Here is a 22,537-nt window from a genome sequence, read left to right on the forward strand (position 1 = left end):
ATAAAGGTAACTGCAAAGGTTTTTGCTATTCAATCTTAGACTCAGGTCTTAAAAATGGCAACAAATGAGTGCAGCTTCTGCAAAGACAGGGTATTTTTTCATCTTCTGCATCAAGCTTCCTGCACTGGTTCAGTTTTGCAAATAATTTTCAGCAATCAATCAAAAGACAAGTACGAGGAACATTATCTTCTGTTTTCCAGATGTTCCTAGTCAAACTGACACTTTACTCTGTTCACCTCCTCTTCTTTTATTAAGTTTTGTTATTTGGCAGAATCTTCATGTTTGGTAAAGGTACTCATGAAGAGGGATTGTGGCTCCACACATGTTCCACCAATCATTTGCACTCCATTTTGTACATGGAGATACTGACAGCATCCTCACAGCAATGAAAGAAAATACTTCTTTCCCTTATCACCAAGCAGGTCCCTCTTCTCTTCTTAATTTGTTACACAGGAAGAAATGTTATCTATTACAGTTTAATTTTTAAAGGTAAAACTTGTCAGAATCTTTTATAAAAATTCATGCAGTAAATGCAGAACATTCCACATACATTTTTCCTGGAGCCTCAATTTTCACTTTCCAAAGCAATGGTCACTTAGGACCCATGCGAACGAAGGCATGGATACATATCTGCTTTCAAAGAGACTTGACTATTGCAGGAATTACTGCTTTCCAGCTGCTTGTAAATGCTTTCCTGACAGAAGCTACATTGCTCTGCTCTGAGGTGTTTTCTTCAGTGTAAAGTCCACCAGCTGGTTTAAATGGAGAAGAGAGGGTTTTTTCGTTCCACTAACTGTGGAAACTCTAGCAAAACACGTCCTGAATGTGGTTGTTGTCACCTCCTCAGGGCTGCAGATGGATCTGGAGCACCTAGCTCTACACCTCTGCTCCTAAACACTTTAGTTGCATTTGTGTAACATGATGTAACAGAAATACACGAAGTATTCTTGAAATTGCTGATCCTAATCCGATCCATTCCACTCTGATCCTATTAAAAATTAAGCAAATTTTATCTTCATTATGGCCTGCGACTCAATAAAAGTTTGGGTTCTCTAGTCTGCCTGACATGCTTTCTCTTAACAACTGCCAGTTCCTGTCTAACAGGAAAGTAAAACTGCATTAGAAAACAACAGTTTCTGACCTATAATGTCACTGGCATATGAAACACAGTACGTTGTGGGGTTTCTATGCCATACTGAAAAACCATTGCTCAGGACTCAGCCAGAGTGATGACGAGTGACGTCTTCACCAGTGGATGTCACTGAGGTATGACACAGTTCTATGTAGCTCCATGCTACTTTTAAGGTCTCTTTTAGAGTCTGTGTCCACCTTAAGGAATACCTGATACAGCAGACATGCAAAAGAAAGTGGCCTATGAGTGACATACAGTCCACAAATCCAATTTTGCATTTCATCATAAGGTACTTGCATAGTAGGGAAATTAGCTGTGTCCACTTTATAAGATGGGCTGATAATGAAGAGTTATTAATGAACACACAGTATGACTCAAGTGGAGGCCACTGTAGGAATTAAAAATTAACATTTTTACTTCTAAGCTATTCCACAAACCATGTTTATATTTCATATTGTCACAATATCTAATAAAATATTAATCAGAAAGAAATTACTTTTAGTAGTAAAATGTTTCTTTCATCTGATTAACAAGAAAGATGAACTTTTACTTTTTGGATAAAGTGTTTCTTTTTTATTTTTGAAAGGACACATCAGAATCTCTGAAACTCTGTGGAGCAAGACAAATTCTTGTCCTCTTACCATGTCTAGGCACCAGACCACAAACCTTAGTTCAAGAACACACATAAATTATACAGCCCTTTCCTGCAGCTGCACAAAATAATAAACGGAGCTGCAAAGAATAATTTATTCTTTTTTCCATAGATTCTTAGAAAGGACAAATAGCAATGATTTCTTCCCAACCCAATTAGAAAATATTGTCTTCTATACATTCTTTACAGAAACATCTTTCTTTGCTTTCTGACAGATCACTTGGCTGTTTGTGCATTTCTAATATTTTCTTGTAATGGCTTCTAAAACCCAGTCAGCCAGTTGTGAATGACAGTGACTTAACTGGTTCATCACAAAAAGAAACAACCCCTAAGAGCCAAATCCGCTGAACTGCATGTTTCATGTTGCAGACTTTTGTGCCATGACTGCTAGCCCTTGTGATGGTTCCTTTGCAACACCTCTGTGCCTGGCACACTGATAACTTGGCAAAACTGTTTGGTACTTGCAGAAGTGCAATGATGGGGACGACAAAAAACACTAATATTTGTTAATGGGTGGCTAGAAAACGTTAGTGATGGCACAAGCCCTTAACCAAGAGTCATTTTTCAGTGGTTAACCTCTTGCACTTGGCACAATGAGGTTTTTTTTTCCCTGTAAGAGCAGTCCATCCTGGTTCTCTACTGGTAGCCAGTTGGAAGAACTGTTGCTACAGTTTTTTTAGGTTGTCTTTTTGGTATTCCCAAATAGGATAGGTGAGCAGTCAGTTGCTTCAATTCTGTGTGACAGATAGTTCATAAGAACTGTCTAGCAACAAGGCTTTACACTCAGAAACTTATGTGCTGATTCCCACCATTTTCATTAGCAACAGAGAGCCAACAGAGCTCTGTGGATCTGGATATGAATGCGTACACAAGAGGGTGAGTTTGTCTTATTGCCCAGTGGTCCCCAAATGCTGTGAAGGTCACCTTGCAACACTGTGCACCTACCACCTTGATGACACAGAACTAATGCTACTCGACTCTGGTAGGGAGGGGAACACTGAGGACAGCAATACTAACTGGAAGTGTTAGATAATAATTCTCTAACACTGCCCTCTTTGACGTGAGTGATATGTTGTCAGACAAAGGAGTCTTAGCCTCTTCAATCACTGATGTTTCAGGTAAAATTCAGATCTCTGCTACAGCATGTCTCTCCTGTTTATCTTGGATAAATTAAAACACCACAAATTCTGCCTGTCTCTCTGCTCTGCCACTGCTATGTCTGTCAAATCCTGCACATCACAGACAGCAACATACTCTACAGGACTGCTTTGAAACACCACATGGTTGAAAGTTGTCTCAGTCTTTCCATTTCCTAATTCTGTATCACAGCAATGCCCAGAGGACCTTCAAAATCAGAAAACAGCACTGCCTAGTTACCGTTCTTGCAGACAGCATGTTACGCTTTCCTAGGGCCTCCTTAAATGCAATGAAAGAAGCCTTGTGAAGACCAAAGAGAATTCAGACTGAAATTTGTTCTGATTTTAAAAAGACAAGATGCTTTTTCTGTGGGACATAAAACACAATGCTCATTCCAACCACCTTCATTTCCCTTCCTGAATGAGCAGCTGTCACGTGGTGTCATCACAGCTGTAAACTTAGAAAACCTTCCTGTGCCAGTTAACTCAACATTCAACCATCTCAACCATGGTTTGATGACAGAGGAGCTGAGGTGGCATCTCATGGGGAAGAATCACCTGTGTTACACTAGGAAAGAGTAAATTCTTCCTGCACCCATGTGAAAAGTACTCCCTAATCTGTGTTAGCTCTGTGGATACACAAAGCTATCTGATTTGTTGTAGGAAACCATTATTTCTCCAGTACTTCCATATAATTGGTATGTCCCTGCAGAGGCCTGTACAGAGTTTTATATGCAATGTGGCATCATAACAGATATTTTCCAAGTCATAGGGCAAGCAAGGTCATACTCTGTTATGATAAACAAATACTTGGAGAGACAAGAGTGCATTCAACCTGTTATGAGACAATAAATTGGAGCAGGGACCAAGTGCAGATTCATTAGCTTAAGAGGGCATAGCTAATTTTTAAAATCAGACTTACTGTCACCATGTGCAAGAGAACAAATTTTGTAAGAAAATTCTGAATTACTCTGAGGCAACAATGAAGCTTAGGCACTACCATGTGTGCTACAGTAATACGAAGAAGCCTCAAATGAGGAGACAAAACTTAAGATTGATTCATATCACCTATTAGTTTTCCAGGTGGAAACGAACAGCAATCTTTACTCACATGTAACCTCCATCATTGCTGCAATTCAATTGTATTTTATCCTGCAAAGATTATTTTTCAAGGTGTGGTCACTATGAAAGGAGGATTCCGTCAATTGTAGCTCTGCATCTTAATCGTCAGTTTGCAGTTTAGGTCTGAAAGTGCAAGTTTCTGACACTTAACTAAACTCCTCCTTGCTAAAAACAGATCATATCCTCTGTAGATTTGCTAGTAAAAGTTTTGAATGTCACTGTGGGCTCTGCACAGGAGGAATATCAAACAACATTATGGCTAGCTCTTTTCTGTCAGCTCTTGTGATTTTATAGTGAATTTCACAATTATCCCCTATTTTTCTTAAAGCCTATGTTTTATGACTACGTGGAAATCTCAGCTTTCATATTAAAAAAGGAAGTTAGGAGTCCTTATGAATGCAGGGAAGAGGTAGATGTGTGATCCAACCGTGGAAAAGAATTTAAAAAGTGTGTAAAATATTGCAGTGCGTTTTTTATTGTCTGTATTTTACAAGCCAAATCTCCACTTCGTTATGGAACCGACATATAATCATAACCTTCCACGCAAACTGACAGGGATGAACACACCTCTTTTACCGCACTGTGATCCCTTCTGTTCCCCCAAGTCGTGGTAAAAGTTGTGACTCCACAGCTCCAGCTGGGCACTCTGGTGTGCATCGCACTGTCACAGGCAGATCGTTTCTGCTAGATGACAGTTTATTTTCTAAATTGGTAATATCTTTGCCATCAGCTTAAGCTGAAGTCAGTAACACACTGTCATCAGGAAACAAGGATGATAAGTTTAAAGCAATAGAGTTGCCAAGCAAGTGACTGAATGCAAATTAAATCTTAACTCTTGCTCAGATATACATTATTTTCTTTTTCAAATTTCCATGTTATTTTTACAAGTCCTTTGCATCAGTGTACAATCTAAAGGTGGAGAAGACAGTAGTCCCTGCAAAGCTTTCCCTCCCCTCTCATTTTCATATAATCAGGAACTACTTTAAGCAGTATTTATAATAGTGAGCTTGCCAAGAATTTTCCTCTGGAATAATTCCCTCTAAAGTGTGATATGAGAAAAATTTATCTGGTAATTGCTATGGATAGTTCTTGTATTTTGTAGTTGATTCTTCAGAAATAGAGTGGCCTGAGGAGACTTGATTACACGAGGAAAAAGTTTATTGGCAAGTAAGTACAAAAAGAATGTATTTTATTTACTCTCTTCCAAAGAAGACAGTTTCAGATCCTGGTAAGAGGTACATGAAGTGAAAGAAGAAGAGTGAAAGAAAAATTTGGAAAAAGAGCTCAATTTCAGTCTTGGCATTTGCATAGACAGACATCAAAGACAGAAAATGAGAAGCTGGGACAGGGTGTAAGGATGGGTACATTTATAACTTTCTTTTCCTTTAGGTTTCTAAAATGTTTTCTTATAGTGTGGCAAACAGATGGGATCCACCCACCAGGAGTTTATGTAGACATGTTCACTACATTTGGAGGTATATCATGAAAATATAACCCATCCCATATAGAAATGGAAGGCAGAGGGGCCACAACAGAGTCTCTGTTTTGAAGGGTGCATCTTTCATTGAAACCCTTTCCTGGGTTCAGCTGCACGCTGAATTCTTCTGCAAATCGGGTCCAGAGTTTGCACTCTGTAGAGAAACTTCAATCCGGGTTGATCATGGGGGAATAAAAGAAACATGACAAACAGCAAGGGCTGATATCAAAAATGTGCAAGTACAGACATGAGAAGGATGAACCAACAACCATACAAGCTCTTCAGTTTTCTTATGAAGGGGAAGGAGAAACCCCTGAAAGACAACATGGTGATGAACAATGGATTTTTCCACAGTAAAGTATCTTTTGGCCACTGTACATTGGTACTTGGTGTTTTCTATGCTGCATCAAGCTGGGTCCTGACTGCCATCCAAATATGACAACCTTTGCAAAGCTTGAACCATCAGGCAATACTTGCAAGAGATGACTTTACTTGTCTCCACTATGGCCAGTTGCCATGCTAGAGCACAGCATGGGATTGCTACAGTGCTTAGTTCAAAGGCACACCAATGTCAGAAGTAAAGAAGAAAGGTAGAAAAAATCTGATCAAATCAGTTTGATGATGAAACAAACATAGTTCAACCACATTCACAAACAGTTAAATCTCTGGTGCTTGATAATGAAACATCAAATAGAGGCCAAAGACCTAATTTGTATCAATAAATTGAAAAGGGAGAAGGTTTAGAAATACTTTTCTAAATAAACTGTTAACAGCATTTCTTGGCCTACATAGAGCATTCAGCGGGAATGGCAGTAATACCCTCTCCTATTTATAAGAAATTCTCTGTAAAAGAAAGAGATATTAAAAAAAAAAAATCTTCTTTTCTGATGTAACTTTCACCAAGTCAAAGTCTGCCATAATGATCTTCCCTGCAGTCCTGTGCTGAACAATTGGCATTCAGAGATGATATACATACTAATAAAATATGACTCTTTTACCACAGTTTGTTGCGAGGATGTGTCTTGGTTGAGCAGCTCTCTGGCTGACAGTCATGGTAACTGCTGGTGTTGAAAACGCTCTCTTTCTTCCAAGAGAATTGCTAGGAAACTGGCACCAACACTTTCACCTTTTTGGTTTTCCTCTCTGAAACTTAGCAGTCTTAAAAAACTCAAAATTTCCCACCACCTGTCCAAGTTCACAGCTTGGAAGTCAGAGGCAAAAAATGATCCATTTCACTGCTAAGGTTTTTAAAAATACATGCCAGAATTATGTGATTTGTAATGACTTGGACAGAACAGTTCTGTACAGCTGAAAATATTTCCATCTACATTTCTCCTTCCTAAAAGTCATTCTTTACTCACAGTCTAAATGAGGTTTTTTCTTTCTCAGGGTTATTACTTGCCTAGGAGCAGCACCTTTAGATATGTCTGTGAACTAAAATAGAGAGAGAAACCAAACTTTGTCCCTGCTGTTGCTGAAGAGATGGAAATGCAACATATTTATTTCCTAGGTCATGTTAGACTGTGAGGGGATGTTCTTGCTTTGGTCTCCAGAAATAAAGAAATGTGGTATTCATAGAATCATAGAATGGATAGGGTTGGAAGAGGCCTTAAAGATAGCCTAGGTCCAACCCATCTGCCATAGGCAGGGACACATTTCACTACACCAGGTTGTCTGAAGTCCTGTCCAACCTGGCCTTCAACAATTCCAGGGATGGAAACCTCTGGGCAACCTGTTTCAATGTCCCACCACACTTACAGTAAAGAATTTCTTCCTAATACCTAATCTAAACCGTCCCTCCTTCAATCTAAAATCATTCCATTTGTGCCTCAGTCTCCTGGTTATTTTCACAGCCTCCCCTGGACTAACTCCAGCAGGTCTATGTTCTTCTTATATTGGGGGCCCCAGAGCTGGATGCAGTACTCCAGGTGGGGTCCCACCAGTGTGGAGTGGAGGAGCAGAATCCTCTCCCTTGCTCTGCTGGCCATGCTGATTTTGATGCAGTCTAGGATAGGATTGGCTTTCTCAGCTGCCAGTGCACATTGTCAGCTCATGTCCAGCCCTTTTTTCACCAACACCTTGAAGTCCTTCGCCTCAGGGCTTCTCTCAATCCATCTTCTGCCAGCCTGTACATGTGCTTAGGACTGCCCCAACACATCTGCAGGTCAGGGCCAGTGCTGTAACATATATGTTATGTGACCATCTATCTATCCCTCATTCCAAAGGTACTAACAAGGTCCACCCCTATAACCAGCTACATTAGACCAGGCAAACAACAACAGTGACCAGGAACATGAACAAGAGGGAGAGCAGCACATCAGGAGGACTGGATCTGGGTTTCTTCCTGGCTTCAGGTGTCTGAGTACCAGAGTCAGCAGACATATGTTCAATGCAAATTCTGGTCCTCAGACACCTCTGAAGGATCTCTGAAAATGTATTATTGGTACACATGCACCATTACAGTAAAAAAGAAAACCCATGGGTTAATTGCACATGCTGTAGTCACAGAATAGATACAAAACAGCTGAGGAGCAGCAGTGAGGCACACGTAGGAAGATTGAGTCTGTTGATGCCAGCTAACCAAAATGCATGCTATACAGAAGATGCTCTGCTGAAGGCCTTGCTGATGTGGCCTATGGAGGTGGTGGGGAGCTTGTCAGAGCATCCAGGAGACAAGGTAGGTAAGACAAGATCCCTGTGCTCAGAGTCTTTAGGCACCCACAACACAAGCAGGTCAGTGGACTTTGTGTTTCAGTGCAGAGTGGGAACCTTTGACCACAACCTTGATCACAGCATAATGTGGACATGGACAGGAGGGTTCAGTGCGTAGCCTGCCAATGGCTCAGTGAAAAGAGGTACCTATGGGTTTTCGCCTCCTGAATGTCCTCGGGTAAATTATTTCACCTTTCTGTGCTTATTTCTCATCTTCCCTAGTCTCTGCTCTGTTGGAGGCTGACACTGGGCACACATTTACTGTTTTGCTTGCACAACAGGGAGTAGACCTCAGCTGGTGTTGCTCTAATAATGTCAGTAATGAAGAATTGAGATTTGTCTTCTCCATTGCCAAAACAAAACAAACCTACACTGAAACTCTTCAGGTGTGTAATGACTTCTTCTTTGCCTCCTTTGTAGCATGAAGTTTCATCAGGTGCTGAAGACAGTATATTAAAGCTCAGGGAAACACTTGCGCCTGAAGTTCCACGTTCAAAGCACTGTTTAGACTTGACGTAGATGGTTTTCAGATTGCTTCTGTTCAATAATAAGTATCACAACTACATTTTGTAAGGAAGGATGGGGACGCAAGTTCAAGTGGCACAAAAAAACCCCTATAAGTAATTTAGTGACAAGCCAAAACTATTAGAGAGGAAGGTGTGGTGCTTTTTTTTGCATAACCAATACTGTCAACTCCAATGGCTTGCCTGGTATTCCTTACTACTGAGTGAATTTGGTTCCCCTTTTTCCTTTTATCTGTGTTTCATAGGAGAAACTGAAACAAATATTGATTTAAAGCATAAAGACCAGTGATGCAATGATGTTGTGTTAACAGGGCACGTAGGTGCAATTTTTCCCTATCGCAAACTGTGTGTTAATGTTCAATTTGCCACTTGAGAAACTGCCACAAAGGAGATTAGCTTTGTATGTCTAGCAGATGCAAAAGTCAGATGCACTGGAGTTTCACAATGTCTTTCACATCAATACAAGACATAAGATTCTGGATATATGAAGCACCACACAACAACCTATCTTCTGAAAAATGCAGGCTTTGAAAATGTCTCATGCTGAGCATTAAGAGTTATTGAATACTTTTGACAATCTTGCTCTCATTTGTGTGCCAGGAAAAAAAGAGGGTAGATAGCTGGTCCTCATTAGAGCAACAGAAAATAAAATAAAAACCCCTCAAGTTTGTGATGATGATTGGTTTGAAAAAATGTCTGAATAAGGGCACTAAGGAGAATAATAAACAACTGCACTGCCTCCTTTCTGAAACAAAAGTTTAGACTTCATGCTGAGTTTACTGAGTAAGGCTCTTTGGCATGTATTTTTGAGTCAGATGAGAGCTAATGGATGCCATACACCACAGTACTGTGCAGAGGCAGCTGTGCTTACCCTAACTCCTCTCTGCTGATCTTGGAGCAAGTTACCAGCTTGTTTCCATTACCTTTGATATCTGTTGTACATCCATTCCAATAATCTGATTTGTCACAACAAGGACACATTTTGGATATCTAGTAGACTCAAAAGTCAGATGTGCATCTTTGTAAAGATGTAGGTACTTCACTGTATGACTTAGACATGTCCTAAATTATTGTAATTATTCATTCAATATCTTTCAGCCCAGGAAAATATTTCCAACATTTTGTAGATGGAATACACTACGGTAACCTTTGAAAGGCAATACAATTTGAAATGCTGAATGCCATTTACACAGTTATTGTGATGCACTTCACTGTAAAAAAAACCTCAACAGCTGGACCAACCAAAACCACTGTTGATATTTCTCAACTAACCCAAAGACAGTTTTATTATGTTTGTTAAAGGGAGAAGAAGTGGTCTGAAAAGAAGGAGTTGTTAAATCACATGCCAGTGTGACTATTGTAACACTGTAAAAATCAGGAGGATAGTTTCTGCTTCGACACAGTAAGAGGTTGTCACCAGCGTTGCCATCTTTGCACTCTATTGTACCCAGTATTCCACACTGCACCTGGAAACATATAATGCTCCAGCAACAAACCAATTGGTTATTGTTCATTACTTAAGTGGAGCTTTATTAAGATAAAAAATTCTTCTAAAAAAGGAGAAACAGCTTGAAATGGAGTGCAAACTAACAGCACATCAGCAATGAAGGCTCTCTCTGATCAGTTTCTTAAAATATGATGTGAGATGTCTTAGAACCCAGAAATAGAGAAAAATACATCTATAAAGCTGTGCTATACCCTGAGAACCTGTTGCCTTACCTTAATGCATGCTGAAAGGCTTTCTGCAAATACAGGTCAAGATGTAGCCACAAAGAAATCCCTTGCCTGAAGATGAATTTTCTAGAGGCCTTTGACAATTTATTTGTCTTACAGATTATGCACTGTTTTCCTGCCCCCAAATACGTCCTAGGGACCTGCTCCAAATTTTCAGTGCAAAGTTTTGCATTGTTTTGCAAAGGCAACTCAAAACCAAGGTGGGTTGGGCACAGAGAAAAACAGTGACATTAAGTCACAGTATTGATGATTTACTTCTGCTTGCATTAATTTACACAGCTGAAGGGCAGGGTTGTCATCTCATTTGATTTTAGGTAGAGTATTAGGGAAATTTCACCTTGCTAAGACTTCAGTTTCACACCTTCCAGGATCAACAAAGAAACCGCAAACATGGTTTCACTGAAACCATGAAAATACCTCCTATTTTTAAATTCTTTTTCCCTCTCCTTGCCCAAACAGAGAAAATAGATGCTACTATCTTTTCTCTTTCTCTCTCTTTTTGTTTTCTTTTTCTGTTGGTAACATTTCTATCAAGAGAAAAAACTTCTGCTGAAAAAGATTCAGCTGAAAAAGCACACCCTTGCAAAGTGCAGTTAAAGTATGGGAAGCTTATTCCAGCAAAGGTTATTAAATATCTGCACTCTTGGTAAAATGACAGGAAAGAAATCAAGAACAATGGCTATTATGAGAACCAAGCTGCCAAAACTGGCTTTCTCCTGGGGATGAGTAAGAATAAAGAGTTTAAAATCTAGCTGGTTTTCTTTTTACACAAAACCCCGAACTTTCGATAGGTGAGTTTAGCCATTGACTAACTGTGCCTTTGTACTACTAAGAGTGTGTGATGAGTGACAAAGCATGCAACTCTCAAGTTTAGACAAATGGTGAAATCCACTTTATTTATTTATCCTCAGTTGTACATCTGGTTTTCCTAGGAAGTCTGATTTACATGTCTTATCTGGCACAGACCTGGCACTTTTCATGATGACAAAGAGTCAGAAATGGTGTGAACACTTAAGGGGTTTGTATGGGCCTGTTCCTGCTCACCACTGAAACTAGCAGTAAAATTTCTAAAAAATTCCTTGGAAGCAGAATAGGGTCCTATTGCAAAAAAAATATGGACTTGTGGCCTAGATCCAATGAAAAAGGTAATTTTGTGTACTCAGATCCAATCAGGTTACCTGACATACCTGAACTCCAGTGCCTGACTACAACACACACAGCCTATCCAAAACACAAACTAACCCAGCTTCTGCCACCACAGTTGCATTAAACTATTCTCCTGGGTCTGTAAGCATCCATACGTCAGCTGCCAAATCTCAAGGATGCATTGTACTGGCATTGCAAGAAAGATTACTGTCTGAAGAAGAACCCTTTATATGTAAGATGGTTAACTGAGAAGCATCTGAGAACAAGCAAAACAACTGGTGATCTCCCTGGAAGGAATATAGAAAGTTTTTCCTACCCTTAAACAAGATAAGCTAAACCTTGGTGTTTTCTTCACCAAGCCAGACAATTCTGTCTTGCCTCAGTAGTCTCTTTCTTCCCACTTGTGATCATTCTTCACCCTCCTGGACTCTTCTCCATTCTTCCTACGGCTTTCTAGGAAACTAATATCCAGCATGGATCTGAACAAAGCACCATTTCATGTGCTTAACAAGTAACATTCCTGAATATATATATCAGGGTTTATTTGTTTATATATATACACATGGGAACCCCTGGTGGTCTAGTGGTAAAGGCGCCGCGCTATCACCACGGAGACCCGGGTTCGATTCCCGGTCAGGGCCACTCCCGGGCAGGTGGGGCTCGTTAGCCCTTAAAGGCAACCCATCTACGTCCTAAGGACCTCGCTGCCACCGTCCAAGCTCGCTTGGCCCCAGCAGATGAACCTTAGGATTAAAGGGTGGGCTCAGTTCCGCGCACACTGTGTCTCACCTAAAAAATCCAATGCGCAGGCTGGAAGGTGTAAAGACCTTCCCCGGATCTTCGCTCGCGAAGACTGGCCATTATATATATATATTATTATATTATATTATATATATATACATACACCACAGTCTGTCTGTCTATATCTATCTATCATGCCTATTCCATGAAGGATGAGATTGCTGAGTAATATTCACAGCATTATCCACTAACTCTTTTTCTTAGTACTGCTATCCAGCAGGTGATAAGTAGTATGTGCTAAGAATCCTTCTTTTGAAGACACCATGGTGGTGTATATATTCTTCCTTTTGTTCTCCAGCCACTTTTACAACCTGTTAGCTTTGTCTAGGCAGAAATGTGACCTACAGAACAATGCCAATGAGAAATCAGGTCTACCACCTTCTCACTGGAACCTCCTCCAGCTCAGCCAAAGGGACAATCCATGTCACAAGCCCTGGAGGTGTTGCTTTATTTTGATGAGTTCACCAGTGCCACAGCAGCTCAGGGAAGCACGTAGTCTGACACCACTTTGGTCTTCAATGGCACATGGATGAGCTCAGTTAAACCACTCTACAACCCATACATATAGTGACAGTATATAACCAGGGACACCTGATCTTTATGGACCTTAGCACCATTTCATCAGCCACCTATGACTTGCTCACAGTCACATGGTCAAGTGTTATCCACTTCATTGTAAACTGGATTTATTTTACTGAAAACATGTGTTTTCAAAGTAATGCAGACCAAAGAGTGCTTTTGTTTTTTATGTTTCAGCACAAAGAGTGATTTGCTCTAAAATCTCACAGACCAAGATGTAGTAGAAACTGGAGCTGTAGGTACTTGGACCAACAAAACACCACTGTTTGTTCCTTATACCTGCCTTTCAGGATTGCTTTTATGGGTTGTGAGTTCTCAGGCAAGGAAGGATGATACAGTGCTGTCCCAAGAGATAAGGGCCAAATGCAGAGGGGAATTCCCCCAGTGCTCTGGGATTTGGGGCAGAGTTGTAAAAAGAAACTCCTACAAGCCTTCTCCAGTTCAGCAGGGTTTTCTATCTGCTCCTTCCCAGCAATAGAATAATCTTTAAAACACCCCTTGTCTTCAGAATTATGAATTATGATATTGTTTTAAAAGCCCTCACAAAAATTAACATAAAGGCTTGTCTGTATTGTAAACTTCATTGATTCTGGAACAAGTCCTCTGGAACATACATTCTGTCCCATGAATTGCTGAGAAATTCACAGAGGAGAAGGTCTGTGACACATCAGTCTCATCAAAACCTTTGATCAGCATTGTAAGCAATGTCACACATGGTAAGGACAAAAATACTCATCAACCACTTCAATTCTATTATTTTTCCTCTGAAAATTGGGAAGCTGATAATTGAAATCATGAGAAGTATGAACAGGTCTCTATTTTACAGATGACTTTCAGATATCCTGTATGGATTGCAGTCTAAATTTTGTACATTTTGAAACTTCAGCAATAACAACTGTAAATTTAGCACAAGGAACTGATACTTCTCAGTACCTTACTGATACAGGGACACAGTTCTGTAAGGTATTATATTTTGACTATTCTTTATTTTATTTTTTAAAAATTGGAGGTTTTTCTTTCCTGGCTAGTTAGATGTTACTTCCTTTACCAGAACAATTTAGTAAGTTCTTGGGGATGCTGGAATGAGTTTATGAATATTCCTAATTCAGCAGTTATCCCTGCCATAAGTAGGGATTAAGATGAAGCTTTAAATGCTGACTCAGCCTTCTGCTTCTCTAACATGCAGCAAGTGCTTGAATATTCTTATATTTATTAAGAACAAATACATAACTAACAACTGAGCCTTACTTTTTATATCTTTGTAGATTGTGATTCAAAAAAGATAAGGGATTAACTCTCAAAAATTCCTTGCACAGAGCTGCCAGAACTGGCCAACACATTCAAGATAGCAATTTTGTACCAAAGCCAGAGTATGAGACAATCCCCGTGCTGCAGTTACCATAAATTTAGTGACACCTTGGATGCCAACTGCTTGCTTTATGCTTCAAATGGGAAACAGTTGGATGACTGGGGATCCTAAAAACCCCATGGTTTTCAGTGTAAGTTTTTTCCAAGGACCTGACAGTTGTGAAGAGCAGAGCTGCTCCACGAGAGTTTAGCCAAGAGGGGGTATGTGCGTGCTGGTGTACCCTTTTTCCTCTGGGAAGCCCTCTGGGAAAGACCAGCCATTCCAATGCTGGTACCCATCTGGTTAATGGCCAGACGCTCGCCTTTAGCACCGCTCCTGCTCTGAGCAATCCCAGCTCCGCAGCTTCTCCTGATGCTGCCACAGAGAGACTGCAGCGGTGCGACTGCAGCGAGCGTGGCGGGCTCTCAACCCCCCTCCTCTCGCAGTAAGTTACACGGCAACCTGGCTTGGAATTTCTGTCTGTGATATTCAGCCCCGTAATGGGGGTCTCCTCAGCCATTACTTGCCCAGGTTACTTCCCTGTACTGCAGTGCAGCTTGCAATTCTGCATGGCTAAGGAACATGGCTGAAGCAGAGGAGTTGTCAATGTCCCCAAAAGGCTGGAAAGCACCTCTCATTTAGTCATGTGCTGGTAAAATGAAGGCTTTCTTTCAAGGTATGTAATTTTTAAAAATCTGAGCGCATCTCTGCTGTCCCAAATCTCCATCTGATTGCCAGTGACTGCTATTATTAGGAACTGCAGAGGGGATGAGCCCCACCCTGCTGACTGTTGTCTGTGGATCCCGACAAATTATGTTGGCAGCTCAAATTAAAACAGTGTGAGCACTGCCTAAATCAACAACCTGAGCTCTGAATTGTCTGGAAAGGGCAGAAACTCATAGATGAGGGCAGGTCTGTCTCCTTCCAAAAAGAGCTCCCCAGACTGCACTGGTTGCTGGCCTTTTTTTTTTTGTGTGTGCACAGAGAGCATTTGTTTTTACTGGCGAAGAGGAAGAAAGCTTTACACGCCTCCAGCATCTAACCTTGTTGGAAGTCAGCTAAGTAACAAAAAGCATCTGTGTGTCAAGAGAGCTACACAGGTCTGGTGTGCAACTGCCAAAAGGCCATACCCATTTAACTGCCACAGGGCTTACTGGGTGATGTTATTAACCCTTGCACCCCTGTGGCTTTCTCAAATCATAATTTGCAATACAAAACATTTTTCTAGGGAAGTTAGGGCCAGAGGCAGGTGCAGCATCCCTCTGTTTCCAAGTACTGTTCCTGAAAGGCAACTGCAGACCACTGCCTCAGCACACGCAGGCTCAGCTCCTGCTCATGTGCCATTCAAGAGAGAGCCATGTAATGATTAATAATTTACTACACTTGCATAGTCCATATTTTACTACACATTTCCCAAGTCCAGTGCATTTTCCCAGATGCATCACATCTTGCTGCTGAGGATACTTTGCAAGAATTCAGCTTATGAAAGAATACACTTCATTCTGTACAAGAACAAAAATGTATTTGTAAAGTGGGTAAGGAGTTAGATACAAGGAGTGATCCCTGAAAGAGCAAGAGCGCTCAAGGAGAGGCTTCCAGACCCATCCCACCCTCAACCCAGCTACCCAGCAATCCATTACTTTTAGCATGGCATGTAAATCCCAAAGTCTAACCTATGACTTCAGATGAACATCTACCCCACTGATACCACGACATGTGGCATCTGTCCTTAAACTTACACACCAGGCTAGGGCTTTACAATAATTTCCAAGAATGTAAATCTTCCATAACTATTTTATTTTACCTTAGACTTAACAACAACAAAATCACAAACCCTTTTCACCTATTTTCAACTTCTTTTTCAACACATACTTTGAAAGGCACAAACCAGAATCTAGTATCTCAGCTTCTTGTCTGTGCTTAAGAGATGTTGGTGATGTGTTAAGCGGCAGGAATGTGCTGTGGAAACAATTCTAAATTTAAACAGTTGAGTTTGGGTAAGTCTGGAAACTGTCTAGAAATTTCTCAGGAGTAAGTTGGTTTCTGGTTTCTATTTGTACCTACTTTTCACTGATACTTTGACAGAAATATTTTTCATCATATTTGTTCTTCTCTTGCTGTCATGTAAACATTCCCAAAGCAAAAATACTAATAAATTTTGGGACAGTAATTTTAGTTTTCAGACATTGTAGGCATTTTTCTTTGACTTTTGGCTTAAATGGGCAAAGGCTATAACATTTCCCATACTGTACATGAACTCCTAGTGTTTTATGTGCTCCAGAAGTAAAGGCAAGTACAACTGTGCTTGCACAGGCTTTTTTGTGCAAGGTCTGACATGAAGCTGACTCATGGTATTGCTGCAGTCCAGGGTAGTGCTGCAGATCTGTGTGCAGATCTCTTCATCCTTTACAGCAATGCAAACATGACACTTCCTCACCCGCAGCTGATTTGCACTGAGATTTACAGGAACCTCATAGGTTCATGTCATGCTCACAATACAGATCTCATTTAGATTTAGTTTTTGCTAATCCCTAGTTTACATATACTAAACCCATCCCTGGAAATATTTACAGCAGGATGTAGACCCTTCCTAACTTCACCACGTGTTCCTCACCATAGAGTACTCTGGAAATATGTTAATGTCTCACTAGCCCTCAAGTCTTTTAGCTCTGAATGTAAAAGCAATGACAGCTACAGTAGGATTTTTTCTTTTTCAGGTATTTGGATGTTGGGACCACTGAGGAATGAAATGGCAGAATGACTACAATTAATCAGAGCCACAAGTATTGCAAATATTGCAAATAACATAATGAGGTAAAAATGGGAACGGAAAATTGGATTGAACTATGTAGCAGCAATACTCAAATAAGATTCACGACGAATTGCAATGGGGGTTTTCTTCAATGCCAAAACTTCCAGATTTGGTTACTCCAGGAATGTGTTTGAGTACACAGGATGGCTGCACTCCATCAGGCCATCTAGCCCACGCTCCATTCCAGTACAGTGCCTAAAGCAGTACTTTTTTGGCAAATACATGGTAAACTTCTCTGCCAGTGTCTAGTAATTTGCAATGCAAAAACTGCTTCTAATGACAAAATCCTTCATGGATTCCATTTCCATAAGCATGCCTGGTTTGTCCTCAAGCCCAAGTGCACTCTTCAGCATCCACCACATCCCAGAGAGTGGGGCTCTAGAGCTTAAGAACTCATTACAGAAAGAATGTTTTTTTGGGTTTGTTTTGTCCACAACTGCTACCCTCCTTAGATACCTACTAATTCTTCTGCCAAAACGTGTGAGTAATATTTACCTATCCTCTCTCTCTGTAACACTTACGACTTCTGCAGATTCTTCTCACTCACCTATTTTCCAAGCAGCTTACTCTTTCCATATTTTGCTGCCTTTTTTCTTCTTCCTGCAGGCTTTAAGTCTGAAGGCAACGGAACTCAGACAGATTTGATCCCAACTTTAGTTTCCAGTTCCTTCATTTAGAAAGTAATGTTTCTGTCCTTAGTGTCATCACAGCAATAGTAAACTGCTGATTAAGTGGATTTGCCACATCTAACTGAGTGATCCTCAGCACCGGAGTTTCTAATTTTCATGAATGAAGTTCTCTGGAAGGATTCACAAGAATTGTAGAGTAGTATTACAGTAAAATGACACTGGGTATGAGGTCTACTGGTCATGAGTTTTCATGCTGCAGAGTAATAGACAGTAGTGGGGTTGGGGGGGCAGAAGAGATACTCGCTTTTCTGTCAGTAAATTTTTTGAAATCCATGCACAGCACATGATACTCATAGCACTACATTTCTACCCAGAAACACAGAATGCTGAGCTTACCAGCAACTGCAGTTGCTGTACCAGTACTGTCTTTCCTAAAGGTAATAATATTACTATTCTCAAAGACCTATTGAGAAATTAGTGCAATGCTATATGTAAACATGAACACACATGTCTCCGTATTGGGACGACTCTAAAATCTCACCTTGAATAGGCTTAACTGGTGTGGAACTAATCTCCTACGCAGGGCAAGGATCCCCTCCTCACCGCTGTTGAATTACCAACCCATGTTAGTTATGAAAGGCAGCGCTGCTCAAACTGCAGAGCCCTCTTCTGCAGTACTAGGGTGGTACTACCTTAAATTGGATGCACAGACCTGCACTGGCTTAACATCAGCTGTATACAGGTGTGGAGGACTACTTTAAATGCAAGACTCTACTTACTAAATAATCCAGCTTGCCCTCTTCACTCCTCCAGCACTCTTTATTTTACCTACACACCAGCAGTTTTCATTTCCATCAAAGTACAAACAGAGAACACCTTCAAGCCTTGAAAAGCTGCTTCCTATAAGCTTTTCCCTGCCTTTGCTGTCAAGGAACACCAGTCTCCCTCATTAACAGCAACTTTTTTGAGACCTGTCAGAAAGCTAGTCCTTAATCCATCTAAGGCAGACCACACTGATACAGAAGGGGGTTATTTTTAAACAACAGTGTCCTGCCATATTAAGTCAACCTCCTGATGACATTTGAGTATGATTCAGCTCAACAAATTCATCATGTCATAGAAAAAGCAGGAATGGTCTTTGATAGAACTATCTTTGATGTGGCTACTTGTATGTCAGTGATTACTTTTCTTTAACTGAGCTACTGGTTCTCTGAGCTGGGCACTTGTAAGCAGTGACAACCATTATTATTGGTTTCATCTGCTAAGGAATTGATATAGTACCTCTCCATTTGAATCTCTAGGCTGGACATCTCTTGAACCTGGAAACCTTCTCCCAACTCCTGTGCTGGTCGTTGCTTTAGTTGATGGTTTCTCCTCAGTGCTGTCCCTCAATAATTGTCTGTAATTCACCTCATGTATAGGTAGTGCATGTTCACTGCATCATATACCAATACAGACACAACAATCCCACTTCTCAGCTTTATAACTGTTAGATAAGCGATGGAAAATATTTATGTTTCATAAATGCTTGTCTGTGTTTAGATCACTATCTCTGCAGTAATAAAGAACGGGTCATATAATAAATTGTGGAGCCCTGTAGTTTATTTACCTCAAATGAGACAAATTAGCTCACCTGTCCCCATCAAGCCTGTTTCCTCTAGGACTATTTGCATTCCAAACTTCTAAGCAACTCACAGCAGGCATATTTTCTAAAGCCAAAAATTGTTTCCTTTTTCACCCAAATTTTTACCCATCAATCCACTTCAGGAAAAGAACAGATGCAAACACTTAAGTGTTCTATACAGGAACAGGCTCAGAGAGAAAAGGGTTTCAGATTTCCTCTTTTAACCTCTCCCTTGTCTCCTGATGGCATCTTCACAGAGCATTAGGAGTGGGCCCTACTTGCTTCCACTGCTGGTAGAGCAGCAAATGGATGCTGTGGTGATTTAGGGTTGGGCCCAAGCAGATGTTAAGAGCAGTGTCTCATGACACAAAAATTCACCCATATCTGTAGCATGCATGATACCCAAGTGGGGAGATGTGATGAGGTCTCTGTTCAAGGAAGGGTCAGAAAACCAACTGCTCCTGGTCATCATAGGATCTCTCCAGGACAGAGAGTTTATATTTTCCTCTCAAGCAGAGAGAACTGGTTTCTGCTTTTCAGTAGTTGTCTCACATCTCCTCACTTCTCAAACCAGATTTGCACAATGCTTTGTCTTGCTACGGTCAGTGTGTGAATTACAGGGTCTTCAGAAAGATCTGAAAATCACAGCTTAAGCATGTCAATAGCAATAAAATCATATACACTTGAAGCTTCTCTGTTTTTAAAATCACATATTCTATTTTTTTAAAACTATGTTGGTATTTATTGCCCTGATAAACCATAGCATCCAAGTACTGCTTAATGTTGCAAGCATCCCTAACAACTCTCTAGCACAAGGGCAAAGTCCATTATTCAGATTTTACAGACAGAAGATGAATGCACAGAGAGGCTCGCTGTGCACTTGCAGAGTACTTGCTACAGACAAAACAAGTGGCTAACTCACGTTCACTGAGGTTTATATTAATGTCCTAATAGTAAACTCCTTCTTTTCCTCTTCCCTTGACACTTGCCTCTGTGCCAGAGAGGCATGTATTAAAACTGTGATAAGTCAGAGTAACAAAATCAAGTACAAAATCAAACTCTTCAAAAGCGGTCAGCTTTCTGGTATAAAAATTCTTATTTCCATGTTTGGATTTGTTTTGCTTAAATATTCAGTTGATGCATACTTAAAATTTACTTTGTACATCTTCCTTGCAATTTCATTTGCCATGGTGATTATGGAAGACAACATACAGGCAACAGAGTGTAGACAACCCAGTGGTAAGTCTATTTCTTTGTATAAGTCTAGTATGCAACCAGAGCGATCAAAGAATGCTGGAGTAAGCTTCTGCTCATCTCAGTGAGATATTGCATCTCGTTAAAATAGAGGAAACACCTAGTTCAACTGAAATGCCATGTCTTTCTTCTTCTGAGAAAGGCCATATAGCATTTGAGGACTGACCTTAGTTTAGCTGACTGGTGGCAGAAGAGAAATGCCTAACTTGTGTCACGTCACTCATTCTGATGGAGCAAAGCTTATACTAGAAATAAACTTCTCTGCATTTTAACAAACATGTGCAGCAGCCCAAGCACAGGAGAAAAGCTACCCAACAAGCTTATATGGAAAACCTGTTGCTGTGCAGAGTGGTAGGCAAACAAGTCAGTTCATGAACCCATATTAAAGCTTAAAATAAGGCTGAATATTTTTGATGCTGAAGCAAAATTATTTCAATCTAATTAACTGCACACATTGCTACACTGTGTTTTATTTATTGCCAGAAATAGAAACCAAAAGGAAATATATATAGAAAATGAAGATCCAGATTCTCAAGGTCTTCTCTCATACCAGCATATATTTACTGTAAAAGCTGCAATACACCACGTGATAATTCTAAATCCACAATGGCCTCATTGGTGTGAAATGTAAAACACTAAGAAGCAGAGCACTTTATCTATTTTGGCGAAAGGTTTAAGGACACCATGTGGAAATGGGTGTGGCTTGGTGTTCTGTTATATAGCACTCAAAAGAAACAACAATAATGTAAAGCTTTTTTTTTTTTTTTTAATGATGTGGAGACAGAAGTTTTTGAGAGCTATGCACAGCAGCAATGCATGGAGCAGCACTGCAATACAGTTCGACCATAAAGGGGTTCCAAATCCCAGGTAGTGGTGAGGCTTGCCTCTGGGGGAACGTTCCTGGGGGTTCCATTTGGAGATATATCAGTGCCTATTCTGACAGAAAACTGTGACCCATCTTAAAAATATGCATCTACTTTTCTTCTGCCTGAAAATTAAATGGTTGTAGCTTCCCCCCTGCCAATATGAAATAATACCATTTACTCTTTCACAGGAAGTATTTTAGAGAGAAAAAAACCCCACAAACTATTAGTTTTAAATCTGGTTATTTTAAATCTCCTGGAACTATTAGCAGAATAGTAGACATCAAGCAAATAGCCTGGAACAGCAGCAGCAGCAGCAACAGCAGCAGCAGCAACAGCAGCAGGAGTAGCAGCAGCCATTCCTCTTGCACTACAAAGGAAATCTGTAACCTGTGCTAGCTATAGAAAAATGTTGCATCTGTTGATCAGTGGGGGAACCCAGGAAGGGAATGTAAAACCCATGCAGGCTCTGCCATCTTCAGTTTCCCTTCAGACCTCCAGGTGTGCAGTCCCCGGCACCGACCGTGCCACCCGTCTGGGACTCGCACAGCTGCATCAATATCTCTGCCATGGGGAAGAAGAAGAGCTGGGTGTCACTCTAACAAGGGCAGGCTGTATGGGGCTGTCAGACTGGCATCGCCCACAGAAACACAGGCCTTTTGACATGGTGCCTGTGATATGCTAGAAGATGAGCTGGCAATTTCTGCGGGCCAGGATGATGGTAGATTCTGAACCCCCAGGCCCAATCCTCACGAGGTATCAGTGCCCACATTTCTCAGAGGTCTGCACCACCTGAGCTCATGGCGCACTCCAAATTACTGTACTAAATCTGAAAACAAAAGTTAAAACTAAAATGCGGCTAAATCCTGCCTAGATTTTGTCCCTGGCAAGATGCAACTCAGAAGAGAATTTGTCTGAAGGCACGTGCTCAGCTAGGGCGCTGAGGTGACAGTTTAACTAGCAGATCAAATAATTGCACAATTTTGATAAAT

General features: G+C 40.7%; 1 protein-coding gene across 5 annotated transcripts in view; it reads right to left on the reverse strand.

Moving 5' to 3' along the window:
• Window positions 1-22,537, reverse strand: part of PALM2AKAP2 (PALM2 and AKAP2 fusion) — a 261,758-nt gene that overhangs the window by 238,652 nt on the left and 569 nt on the right. The gene's annotated exons all lie outside the window — the stretch shown is intronic.

The sequence above is a fragment of the Myiozetetes cayanensis genome, unplaced genomic scaffold, assembly GCF_022539395.1.
Source record: "Myiozetetes cayanensis isolate MyiCay16 unplaced genomic scaffold, myiCay2020 scf4, whole genome shotgun sequence".
Classification (NCBI taxonomy): domain Eukaryota; kingdom Metazoa; phylum Chordata; class Aves; order Passeriformes; family Tyrannidae; genus Myiozetetes; species Myiozetetes cayanensis.